General features: G+C 47.3%; 2 long non-coding RNA genes across 5 annotated transcripts in view; both read left to right on the top strand.

Annotated features, from left to right (window-relative positions):
• LOC117678153 (uncharacterized) overlaps window positions 1–12,990 on the top strand; it is a 560,714-nt gene that overhangs the window by 448,113 nt on the left and 99,611 nt on the right. The window lies entirely within an intron of this gene.
• Window positions 1–12,990, top strand: part of LOC148113042 (uncharacterized) — an 88,195-nt gene that overhangs the window by 28,428 nt on the left and 46,777 nt on the right. The window lies entirely within an intron of this gene.

Below are 12,990 nucleotides of genomic sequence, written 5' to 3'. Positions count from 1 at the left end.
TCGCCTTCCGGAAGCAGGATATGGGAAGGGCGAAGGGGGCTCGGCGCCGCGGGATGTGCCTTGCCAGAGAGCGGGTCCTGGCGTTGGGGCGGGGGCAGCAGCGTCCCCCTTCCTGGCTAGAGGTATATGTCGGCATTGCAGGAAGCCTGAGGACGGTTCGGAGCGATCAGGGGCTCCCTCGCTTTCTTTTTCTCCCCCCCCCCTTTTTTTTGTTTGTTTGTTTTCCAGGGCAAAGGAATAAACGGGTATTTTAGGAACGTTGTGATTTGGGATCTGTGCGTGTGTTGCGGAGGGAAGGAAAGAGAGCAGCGTAAATAGAAAGCACCCCTTCGAGGTTAAATCACCTACACGGCTATAACGCTCCTAGGTATTCTCCAAAGTCCTTTTTTTTTTTCTCTTTTCGCCTCCTCGTAATTCGTCCTTCGCCCGCAAGCCTGTTGCAGAAAAAGCGGCCGCCAATCCTTTCCTCCCCTCTTTTCACCCTCACCTCCCCCCTACACCCCGAGATTTTAAAAAATCCCAGTTAAAAATAGAGAGCATCTGGACTGGCGAAACGTGGATCTTGGTTAACTTTTTGTGTTGCTGCGCCTTGGAAGGTTTCTGTTTGAAAAAGGGGCAGCGGGGGTCTGTTTAAAAGGAAGGCGGCCTTGGATTTTCTCTCTCTCTCTCTCTCTCTCTCCCTCCCTCCCTCTCTCTCTCTCTCTCTCTCTCTCACTCTTTTCCCCAAGACCCTTCGGCGGGCGGCGGGCGCACCTGCTGGGTAGCACCATCCAAGCCGTTGGAAAGGAAAGGACTAAATGCTCCGTCCCCAAGCCCCTTATTGGGAAAGTTCATCCCAGATTTAAATCATTCGGGCTGTTTTCGGGATTTGGGGGGGGGAAATCTTTGGATTGGGCGGCTTGACCTCTCCGGGTTCATAAGTGCCTTAAGGGCCGGCATAATCTTGTCTTGCGCGCCTCTATCCCAACTGGGCGCGGAGGAAAAGAATCCCCCAACTAAAGTCACCGGCCTGTAGGATTTGATTTACGCTGGGCCCGTATTTATCTTCAGAGGATCTGAGCCTGATTAACCAGGAAGAAATAGACGGAGGCCTCTGTTAGATCCGAGATGGCAGAAGAATGATTAGCTTTGGATAGGGTACCAGGTTGGGAAAAGTACCCCCTTCCCCTCCCACTCTCTCCACCCCGCGCTTAAATCCTGAGTGGTGACCGTGGCTTGGGGGGATTTCCTAAATTGTGAGTTATGTCATTCTGGGAGCCGAGAAATGGCCTTTCTCCTTTCGTTTCTTCCATCCTTTCTTTCTTCCATCCATCTTTCCTTCTTTGCAAGTTCTATTTGAGGGCTGATCGTGCCAGCTTCTCCCACTTGGGCCACCTAATTGATTTGGAGCTGGCAAAGCTGGAACCGTCTCGCTGTTATATTTCTAGCTATTGAATTTCTCCGGGAAAATCACGTTTTAAAAACTAGCCTGCCGGGGACGATCTTCAGATCTGCCGACTAAAATATTCGGCCCCGTTTTAAAAAATCGGAGGCGGGGAAGGGGGGAATGGGGAAATTCAGGAAATGTCTGCCTGGGGCATAGGACGAATGTTTCTCCATTTCTTCCCCGTCTTTATACCTGGGATGAAGCCGGCCTGGGGTTCCATGGCCGAAGCTTTCTAAAAGTGTTTCCACTTCGCCTCTTTTAAATGGAACCTCGCAGCTCTTTCGGGCCTCCACATTTGGGGTGAATCCTACCTTTGCGAAATTTCGCGTTTTGTGTTAGTTGCCGGCTTTCGCTTGTAACCAGGCCTCTAAGAGAGGGAAAGGACCCGGTTTTTTTTTATCTCCGCCGTTTAAGCGCCGCGGTTTTTATTCTTCGCTCTACCGCAGGCCGAAGTAGGTCAGAAACATGTTGCTGGAAATTCTTCCCGTCTGTCGCCTTTCTTAATGAACGCCAGAACATTTGAAAGAATTGTTTCCATTGGTAACGGGAGAGGAGGGGAGTCTCTTTCAACCTTTCTCTCCTTTTCGAATCTTCGAAAAATCTAACTTTCTAGATGGGGTTTTTTCCTTCTTTCTCTCTGTCTCTCTGTCTCTCCCCCGCCATAACTGTTGACAATCGGACAAAGGAAGACTGTAGCCATTGTGCTTGTTAGCTACACGTGGGGGAATGAGAAGTGTGTGGGCGGGGGGGGGGTTGAATCCGGCTTAACCAAACTAAACCTCCGGATAGTGCGCGGGGTCAGAGAAATCTCGCAAATTGTTCCTTGTGAACCAAGTGATGCTTCTTGAAGTGGACGGCTTGTTTCTCTTCCAAATGGAGAGAGAGCGGGGTTGGAAAATCATGGCATCGTTTTTAATAATAATAATAATAATAATAATAATAATAATAATAATAATAATAATAATAATAAATCACAACAAAGATAACAACGCACCACGCAGTGGTTTTTTCTCTTTCTCTCTCTCTCTCTCTCTCTCTCTCTCTCTGTGTGTGTGTGGATTTAAGAACAAGCATTTGGAGTCCTCACTCTTGCGGCAATTAGGCACGCATTTCCACTGGCCCACAGGAAAACAAGCCGGTACAGAAACGCTATCCATGCAGATCTTTGTTTTTCAATGGAACTTTTTAGCAAATGCAAACCAGCCGTTTCGAGATTTTCGGGACAGCGCACCTTCGTTTAGCTTTCCTCTCTTCTCCCCCCACCCTCATCCCCATCCTCGCTTCCTTTCTCGGGTCTTCTCGCCTTTCCTTTCCTTTCCAACCCCCCCCCCTTTTTTTTAGCGCCGTTCACGATCCTTTACGGTTAGAAGGAACCTCGGATCCTGGCTGCGCGGAACTTTTCTTGCGGTTGGTTCCCTTGCGTTAGGTGGTGGCGATCAGACCCTTAATATCTTGGGCCAAAAGACAGAGGCGGGGGTGGGAGATGAAGAGATCTTCTGTAATTATATATACATAAGGTTGTGTGTGCGTGGTATGCAGATACATACATACATGCATACATATACACATACACACATGCACACATGTAAACATATATATACACACACATATGTGTGTATATATGTATATACATACATACTTGTGAATGAGATTTCACAGAACCAGGGCTGTAGAACATCTTAGCTTACGTAGGTAAAACCTGGCTAGAAAGAATATGCACATAAAAGCCTACGAAAAAGAAAAAGACATAATATATATTTTATATATATATAATATAAAGTATATAAAGTGTTTTTCTATCGAGACACCTGGTCTACCCCAACATGTGGGAGGGGGCATTCTGCTCCCTTTCACCTTTCAGCTCCAATCCAGGAGCCCTCAAGCAGTCGCATTTAAATTTTAAGTTCTGGAGCTCGCAGGATTTCTGCTTCTTTCTTTACTAATATACCTGGAACTCGTATTTTTAGAATAGTCTTTAGAATATATTATAAGTATGTGTGTATATATATGCATGTATGTGTATGTATGTATCTGCATACCATGCACACACAGCCTTTTTACCTCCCTACCCTCCCTCAGGATTTAAAGACGGAGTGTTAAAATATTTTGCTGACCTTCCGAGGTAGATCAACAGGGTTTCTTGGCAAGCCGGAGGCTGGTATTACAGCCTGTCCCATGGGGGAATGGCTCGAATTAACCACTAAATGAATATTTGACAAGGGCTCGTTTGGGGGGTATTATTACTACAAACGGGTCCCTATTGGACTTCGCAGGGGTCAAAGAGCAACGGTTCAATTAATTATTTAAACTGCTAGTAGATTTGGTTGTAATAGCTGTCCTTATTCCTCCCAGCGACACATTCTTGCGGTTGAGCGATCTCGGGAATCTCTTCTCCCCTTCCCCCGCCCCCCCCCCCCGCTCCGGAGGAGAACCCACCTGGCTGCCCGACAGGACGGCTTCAAAGCGGGGCGGGCTCTCCCTGCATCTCTTCGGGCTTCCCCAGGTGTGGCTTTTTTTTTTTTTTTTAAAAAGGTACTTCTACCTCTCGCCATTTCGGGGTAGAACGAGAGGAGGTCTCCGCCGAGGGAAAACGGGTGTTTTCTCTGCGAGATCGTCCGCCGCAGGGCTGCGGGTGTTGAATCGGGATATCCGTGCCACGCACGAACACGCAACACGCAGGGGGGAAAAACCGGCAGCCCAGAGATGCGGGGCAGGGGTGCAGAGAAATGGTGTATTTGACTAAAAGGACGGCCCAGAAAACACGAAACCTGTCTCAGGTTTAGTTTCCTAGTTTTTTCTCTCCCCCCCCCCCCAAGTCGTGGGAAGTGGAACAATCGCAGGACGGAGGGGAATGCGTGTATATTTAAAAAACGCCTGCATTTATTGGGGGTGGGGGTTGGTCTCCCTAGATTGTCGTTGGGTAGAGGCCTGCGTGTGATCCACACCACTACTCACTACGGGATGCCTCAGTGAGTTTTATTTTCACTCAATTCCCGACGGGTCAGTGGGTGAGATCAGCAACCCGACTTCTGCACGCTAGTGGTCTTACTGCCCCCTTTAAACTTCCATTGAATAGGACTCCAGGTTGGTTTTAGAATCTGGCTTGTTACGGATTGGTGATGGAAGGGCGGGATCCTGGGCAGGTCCCTTTGCGGGGGGGGGGTTATGGGGGACACGTTTGAATACTTGCTGATAAGGAAGCAGGGACGCCAATCCCCCCCCCCACACACACACCGCTGCAAACCTGGCTCAAGAAACGGGTTGATAAGAGGTTCGTTCACACGACCATCTTTGACCTCCCAAGAGGTCCAGAAAAAAAATCCCCCCAAAAACAGCGGATGGTTTGATTTTTCTTCTTCCCGAGGAAGCAGAGACCACGAAGTGACCAAGTTATTATTAAGGCTAGATTAGGCGGCGATTATAAATGTGGGACCACTCAAAAGATCCGTGGGTGAAAAAGAGAGAGAGAGCTGGTGGAAAGAAAATAACAGTTTAGTTACTCGACTTTTCGAGCCCTTTGCGGTCCGGAGAATGCTGTTGGCGGCCTTGGAGTGAACGCGTTGCTCACGTTTAAAGCGAACCCGGGACGAAGCAAGTCACGCCGCTTATATGCATCGACATTTATAAGGCCGCGGTGGGAAGGAAATGAAACCACGCGCTGTGTTTGATCCCTACTAGTTTTATGAGAGAGAGGGGGGGGAGAGAGAGGGAGGGAGGGAGGAAGAGAGAGAGGGAGAGAGAGAGGGAGAGTGGAATAGAGAGAGAAATAGAGAGAGAGAACGCGCGTGAGCCAGCGAATAACGCATACCCACCCACGCAGATCCAATTTTCCCAGGGAAATCGGGAAATCGCGTTTGTTCTTGAGGATTTTATTTTATATTAACTTCTCCCCTTCCCTCAGGAGGGGCTTTGAGCAATCTCCTTATTTCCGTATTTTGTTTTTTTGTTTTAAATCGGCTTTTTCTTTGATAGCTGGATTATTTTTTTTCCCCTCCCCGCCACCTTTAAAGAAATGCTGGGGGGAAAAACGCGTGTCTTCCTCAGAGGGGTTCACGTTAGCTCGGAGGGGGAGTAATTCGAACTGTCCACCCTTGGCAGCTAAGGAACAAACCACGGCTTGGCGTTTCCTTCTGGTACATTTTACTTACAGCTGTGCGGTCGTCGTCCCCGCTCTCATTGAGTCCACCCGTACCCCAAGGAAGAAGGTTGGGTTCCCATCCGCGCGCTTAGAAGTTGAAAGGACCTGGATATTTTTTCTTGCAGTTGATATTTAGGGTTAAAACAAAACTCTGCCAGCGACGCCCAAATTTGCTTTTTCCATAAACCAACTGGACCAAAAGTTTTGGGAAAAAGCACCTTTGGGATGGTTGAGAATCTCCATAGACATTTCTCCAAAGTAGAGTTTTTGACAGGGATCTCAAACTTTCTACCTGTCTTTAGGCAGACGGTCCTTTTTCTCTGTCTCGATTCCTGCCCAACTCCGAGTTAGAAGGAAAAGGCTTAAAATCGATCCCAGTTAAATCCCTCTTCCTCTTCTCCCTTGCCCTAATTTTTTTTTTTTTTAAATTAAAGGGACCTGGAGTAGATCTTCCTAGCCAAAAGCGGAGCTGCGGACATTTTCAGAGCCAGAAATCAAAGGAAGTCAATACAAGAGATAAGGAGTGATGGTTTTTTAGCGCGATGCAAAGTTGAGGAAGTGTTAGGAAAGGAACTGTCAGAGTAAAACTTCTCTCTTTTCAAGCTTAGCCCGGATCCTCGATCTCAGGAGAAGTTTCAAATGTTTTAAGCGCTTTCTCTGCATTCTCACCAGTTAATTTGCTTTGTGGGTTTTCCCCCACCCTATTCAATTATGACAAAACCCACCCACTTTTTTTTGTAGAGCAATTCTTACTTCTTTTCTAAAAATAACCCGTGGACTCAAGACTGCTAATCTTGCAGCAGTTCATTCAGAGGCGATGGCACAGGCCTTTTTTTCCCCCTCTCCTTCCCTCGAGGGGGGAAAAAAAAAAACAACTCACGTGTGAAGGCGGCCTTTTATAGTCAAACCTTGTGGGCCTCTGTATGTGGCCAGTTGCTAAAGGAAAAAGAGCAGGTCGGGCACATCAAAACCCCCATCCAACCCCCCGGAGGGATTTTCGTTGTAACAGAAAACAGCCTCCGCGGAGGGACAACGTGTGCAGCCTTTGCAAACAGACGGTGTGTTGCTGCAAACTGCTTTTTTTTTTTTTAATGGTGTATTTAACATATATTTATAAGGTATTTGCGAATGCAAGGCGGGCCATTAAAAGAAGTGCGAATTTTGCCACTGCCTTCAAGTGACATGTTAATATAAGCAATCCATTAATAACAATCCACACCCCGTTAGGGAGAATGGATGTAGTAGCAAGGCGGCCTCTCTACTCCGCTCTGGTTTACACAAACTCCTTAAAACCAGGTAAGCGAAAGACCGAGCGACTACTTGTATGCTGTATGTGTGGTTAGTTTTTTTTTTAAACCCTGATTAGTTTGGGTGCGCGCCTGTATGTGTGTTGGGAGGGGGGGGATTTAGTGTCACGTGAACTTAACCCTTCTGGCTGTGTAAGTCCAAGGGATATGTGTGTGTAATGTATGAATTCGATAATTAAGTTAAGGGAACCTAGCATTTTAACAGAACACCTGTAGCTACCATCCAGATGGGCTGCCTGGTTGAAGTCACGTGTAGACAAGGGTTTCTGCAAGAGCACAGACAGGGAACTCTCGGGGACGCTGACTCAGCTAAGGCCAGATTGTCAACTCGGGTTTAAAACCGTTTGTTAGGACTGAGAGGAAAGACATCCACGTGACCAAGTCTCTGGTTTCAGTGGGAGTTAGTTTTGGGGCGGGGGGTGGGGTTGGGATCTGGGGAAGGTGAGATATCTGGAATCCCAAATCCCAAATCTCCGAGAGCTTCCCTTGAACAGGATGGTGGGTTCCAATCAGAGTTAGGGTGAGTTTTGAAGGGGGTGAGTGGGTGGCTTTCCAGGTGAGCTAAGAGGGATGGGCCCAGGGTTTTGCACAAGTAGAAAATAATAATAATAATAAATAATAAATAATAATAATAATAATAATAATAATAATAATAATAATAATAATAGTAATAATAATATTTAGACTTCTATACTGCTTCATAGTGCTTTACAGCCCTCTCTAAGCGGTTTACAAAGTTAGCATATAGCATATTGCATATTAGCATATTGCATTAGCATATTGCCCCCAACAATCTGGGTCCTCATTTTACCCACCTCGGAAGGATGGAAGGCTGAGTCAACCTCGAGCCGGTGAGATTTGATCTGCTGATCTGCTGAACTAGCAGTCAGCTGAAGATCTCTTTGTATGTTGAGATTACTCGGTCCTTTTTATTATTATTATTTTTTGGGGGGAGTGCCTCTTTTGGTAATTACAAGCCCGGGAAAGGTAGTTTTGCACGCATGGAGAAAATCGAGGTGGAGAAAAAGGAAGATATTTCGTCGGAAGGCTATGCCAGGGCAGGTCAAGGGAGTAGAATAGAATAGAATAACAGAGTTGGAAGGGACCTTGGAGGTCTTCTAGTCCAACCCCCTGCTTAGGTAGGAAACCCTGCACCCCTTCAGACAAATGGTTACTTGAGTTGGGCAAAAGTCTTGAGTTTCTGCCCAATCTCTTTTCTCCTGACCACACCACCAAAGGGCACCACCAGCTGTCAAAGAAAGAACTCAGTTCTCCGGTTTCCTTATATAAGTTACACTTCCTTGCTAGCTTCCTTCCTTCCTTGGTTTGATGGAGAACAATTGCCCTCTTTGGCAGAGGCATTTAGCACTGTCGGACTAAGATTTAGAAGAGGGACAACGGATTTGACCCTCAATTGGGGGGGGGAGAGTAGATCAACCCACACACCCAGCCTTTGCTTTCCAAGCCCATCCTTCAACATTTGCTTCTAATTCAGCTTTCCCCACCAAAAAACTAGCTATCTTCCAAATTTTGAATGGAACTCTCCAGCACATCTGAATTCAATTTTTTTTACTACCGGTTCTGTGGGCATGGCTAGGTGGGTGGGGTGTGGCTTGGTGGGCGTGGCAGGGGAAGAATACTGCAAAATCTCCATTCCCATCCAACTCCAGGAGAAGGATACTGCAAAATCCCCGTTCTCACCCCACTCTGGGGCCAGCCAGATGTGGTATTTGCCAGTTCTTTGAACAACTCAAAGTTTCTGCTACCGGTTCTCCAAACTGTTCAAAAATTTCCGCTACCGGTTTTCCAGAACCTGTTAGAACCTGCTGGATTTCACCCCTGATCTGGAGGCACAAGATAAAACGGATGACCTAGCTAGCTTGACCTGCATTTGGAGTTCTCTAAAACCCGAATTAAACCTGAGCCAAAGCTCAGGCTGCCAGGTGGGAATCTAAGTACCCCAATTGAAGTAGGTAGGCAGGCCTGCCACCTTTGCAATAACTTTTTCCTGAGGGGGTGGACGAATACATGTTGGAAATATAAGATACATATTCTGTATAACCTCTTCCTTCTTTCCACTGGAGGCAAGGCTTCGAATGAGATTGTCCCCTGCTAAAACTTGGGGAAGCGGCAGTTTGGGGGTGCTAAACCAGTGGTGAAATCCATTTTTTTTTTACTACCGGTTCTGTGAGCATGGCTTGGTGGGCGTGGCTTGGTGGGCATGGCAGGGGAAGGATACTGCAAAATCCGCATTCCCTCCCCACACCAGGGGAAGGATACTGCAAAATCCCCCTTCCCTCCCTACTCCTGGGGGAAGGATATTGCAAAGCCTCCATTCCCACCCCACTCTGGAGCCAACCAGAGGTGGTATTTGCCGGTTCTCCGAACTGCTCAAAATTTCCTCTACCGGTTCTCCAGAACCCGTCAGAACCTGCTGGATTTCACCCCTGTGCTAAACTCTCAAAGAGTTCTTTTACCCTTCCGTAAACCCAGTGCCCATCCTATGCTGGACGATTCCCTGGTTGCAATCCTACAAAAACCTTAAAGCAAAGCAGCCCTATTATTTTTTTTTCCAGGAAAGGAACGCAAACTCTTTCCCCCTTTCAATATGAATCACAGCTTGGCCCTTCCTAAATAGTGATTTCCCAGGTTTCCACCTCCCCCCCCCCATTTTTACAAGGGGACAAGAGACCAATGCGTGGCATTCTTTCTGCAAAACACACTCCTGGAGTGGGGAGGAGGAGGAGGAAAGGCGTACATCCTCCTTCCAATGTCTCTTTTTTGGGGGAGAGGGGACCCTGATTAGGAAAGAGCTCGAGACGGTTCCCTTTATATACAGCTCCATCCTTCTCTCCTCTACCCCAACTCCCCTCCCGCCCCCCCCGCCCCCCCCAAGACCTAAGCTCTTACAAATTGCAAAATCTGCAGGGCAGCCAGCAATAATGAATGCATGAAAAACAAGCAGCAAATTCCTCCGAAGGGGCCTTATCAATCTTCGCCATACTTGGCTGCAGCCCCTTCCTCTATGCTAATGCCGCCTGACGTCACTGCTGCTCTATTTAAAATGGCAAAATTAGAAGGGGGGGCTTGCTTCTCCTTTTTTTTAATATTAAAAAAATCTTTTCTTTCCTTTCCTTTTTTTTTTTTTTTTTTTTTGTTAGCAAAAGGTCCAGCAATCTTGACATCTGAGTAGGCGAGATTAGCGCCTAAAAGATAAAGCTGCAAATCTACATCAATGAATAAGACACCATAAAGAGCCCGCAATTGTAGCCACTTCTGTTTTATTTTATTTTTTTATTTTCTCTCTCTCTCCCATGCACCGTTCCCGTGTTGGTGTCAGAAAATGATGCTTGTTCCATGGTTCAAAATCTTAAGAGTTTGTATCCTGGCCTCCAGAGCAGTCAATATCTACATCTGACTACGGAGGTTTCTGTTCTCCTGGAAAATCTGGCCTTGAAAAACAAATTTAAGTAGGCAGATTTGGGGTGGGGGGGGCGAATTTTGAATTTAACCCTTTGCTTGGGAGCTGCCCTTTAAATAAAAAAAAAAAAGGCAGGGCAGAAACTGTTACCAGCTTGTGATTCATCTAGAAACGACTGTCTAGAAACCTTCTGATTCAATCGGTCTCTGGAACGCCAGCTTCTTCTTTCAGGTTTATTTAAGAGCTGAGCCAGTTTTTTTTTTTTTTTTGTTTTTTTTTTAAGGAAGAACCGAGTGGGTCATCCCCATCGCGAGCTTTTTAAACTGAAATATGGATTCCTGAGCTAGGAAGGCAGGCAGGCAGGCAGGCAGGCAGGAAGGAAGGAAGGAAGGAAGGAAGGAGGAAAGAAAGAAGGAAGGAAGGAAGGTGGAAAGAAGAGAGGGAAGGAGGGAGGAAAGAAGGAAGGAAGGAAGGAAAGAAAGAAGGAAGGAAGGTGGAAAGAAGAGAGGGAGGGAGGAAAGAAGGAAGGAGGGTGGAAAGAAGGGAGGGAGGGAGGGAGGAAAGAAGGGAGGGAGGGAGGGAGGAAAGAAGGAAGGAAGGAAGGAAGGTGGAAAGGAGGGAGGGAGGGAGGAAGGAAGGAAGGTGGAAAGAAGGGAGGGAAGGAGGGAGGGAGGAAGGAAGGAAGGACGGAAGGAAGGACAAGGTAGAAAGAAGGGAGGGAGGGAGGGAGGAAGGAAGGAAGGAAGGAAGGAAGGAAGGAAGGAAGGTGGAAAGAAGGGAGGGAAGGAGGGAGGGAGGAAGGAAGGAAGGAAGGACGGAAGGAAGGACAAGGTGGAAAGAAGGGAGGGAGGGTGGAAGAAAGGAAGGAAGGAAGGACGGAAGGAAGGAAGGAAGGACGGAAAAACGGAGAGGATTTCCAGGGCTTTGACTTCCCGTTAAAGATCAAACAGACCATTGTTAGCCTTTCTGTATTCCCGGCCAGTTAAGTCCCTCGCGAGGCGATTTCAACCTTAAGAGTTTATTTTGTTTTGTTTTTTTGTTTTTGGTCAGAAATGGTGTAGGGGTTTTACAGGACTGCATCTTCCAGAAATAACTCATAAAACGAGGAAGTGCGTTGCTGAGCACGTTGGGCTGTTAACTGGTAAACCTCGAGGCTTTTGACTTTGTCCCGTGTCCCAAGTCTTTAAAGAGAAAAGGGGGAAAAAGTTTCCCCCCTGTCCAGACCTCGTGTTTTTTTTCTTTGGTGTGGGGAGAAATCCCGTTATTGATTTCGCTTATTGTCTGGATGAGGCTCTGCATTCGATTATTACGTAACGAAAGGAGCTGGGTTTGATCAACCATGCCAGACCAGCCAACGGATAAAACAAACCCACATTCGGCCATCCAGCCTGACAGGTTGTTTGAAGGCAGCTATTAGACTTCCCTTATCTGATCTGGTTTCAATGAAGGTGCTGAATGGTAAATGTTTCGTTTTCTCGTTTCTTTCCTTTCTTTCCCTTCTTTCTTTCTTTCCTTTCTTTCTTTCCCTTCTGCCTTTCTTTCTTTCCCTCCCTCCCTTCTTTCTTTCCCTTCTTTCTTTCCCTTCTGCTTTTCTTTCTTTCTTTCTTTCCCTCCCTTCTTTCTTTCCCTTCTGCTTTTCTTTCTTTCTTTCCCTCCCTTCTTTCTTTCCCTTCTGCTTTTCTTTCTTTCTTTCCCTTCTTTCTTTCCCTTCTGCCTTTCTTTCTTTCTTTCCCTTCTGCCTTTCTTTCTTTCCCTTCTGCCTTTCTTTCTTTCCCTCCCTCCCTTCTTTCTTTCCCTTTTTTCTTTCCCTTCTTTCTTTCCCTTCTGCCTTTCTTTCTTTCCCTTCCTCCCTTCTTTCTTTCCCTCCCTTCTTTCTTTCCCTTCTGCCTTTCTTTCTTTCTTTCCCTTCTTTCTTTCCCTTCTGCCTGTCTTTCCTTCCTTCCTTCCTTCCTTCCTTCCTCCCTCCCTCCCTCCCTCCTCCTCCTCCTCCCTTCCTCCCTCCTGTAAGCAGATTCTCCTGCTCCTTAAGCAAACCCCAAACCAAACTTTACATAAGCAAACTGCCACCTTAATTTTCAGACCAATGAACTTTTCTCCAGGGAGCCCGCTAATTGCGTTTCTAATTCCCCCTCCCCTCCACCCTTCCCCAAAATTATGGCATACTTTCCCATGTCTAGGGAGAACAGGAAAGATATTTGCAAAAGCATGACCCCCACTGAGGAAAGATAATTCTCTCCACCCAACACACAACCTCCCTCTCCCTCCTTTCCCTCTTTAGTGGAGAAGAATTATTAGCAGAAGCGGATGCTCTGCTTAGTTGAATCCTCCAGCGAGTAAAGCACTTCACACAACTTTTGCGGAGCGACGTGGGGCCAGGAGGGGAACGAGAAGGCAGCGGCGGCGTGGACGGGGGTGGGGGGGGGAGTGATGGAGAGAGCCCAGACTCAATGTGCGTGTTGGTTTGAAACGCAGGGAGAAAAGTAATGAATTGAGCGCTGTCAAAGACGCCTTTCCTGCTGACGGGGTGAATGGCTGGAGCTGGCCGAGCCAGTGCAGGTGCAGCAAAGCTCCGGCGGGCGGGCGGGAAGGCGGGCTGGGAACGGGGGGGGGGGGAGAGGGAGAGATGATAAGTGCCTTTCAAAAGAAATCGCCCATTCTGGGCGATCGTGAATTTCTGCCAGCCGGCAGGTCAGTGAGC

Source organism: Pantherophis guttatus, chromosome 6 (genome assembly GCF_059756535.1).
Source record: "Pantherophis guttatus breed Tessera chromosome 6, ASM5975653v1, whole genome shotgun sequence".
Taxonomy (NCBI): domain Eukaryota; kingdom Metazoa; phylum Chordata; class Lepidosauria; order Squamata; family Colubridae; genus Pantherophis; species Pantherophis guttatus.
This window is presented reverse-complemented; position numbering and strand designations above follow the sequence as displayed.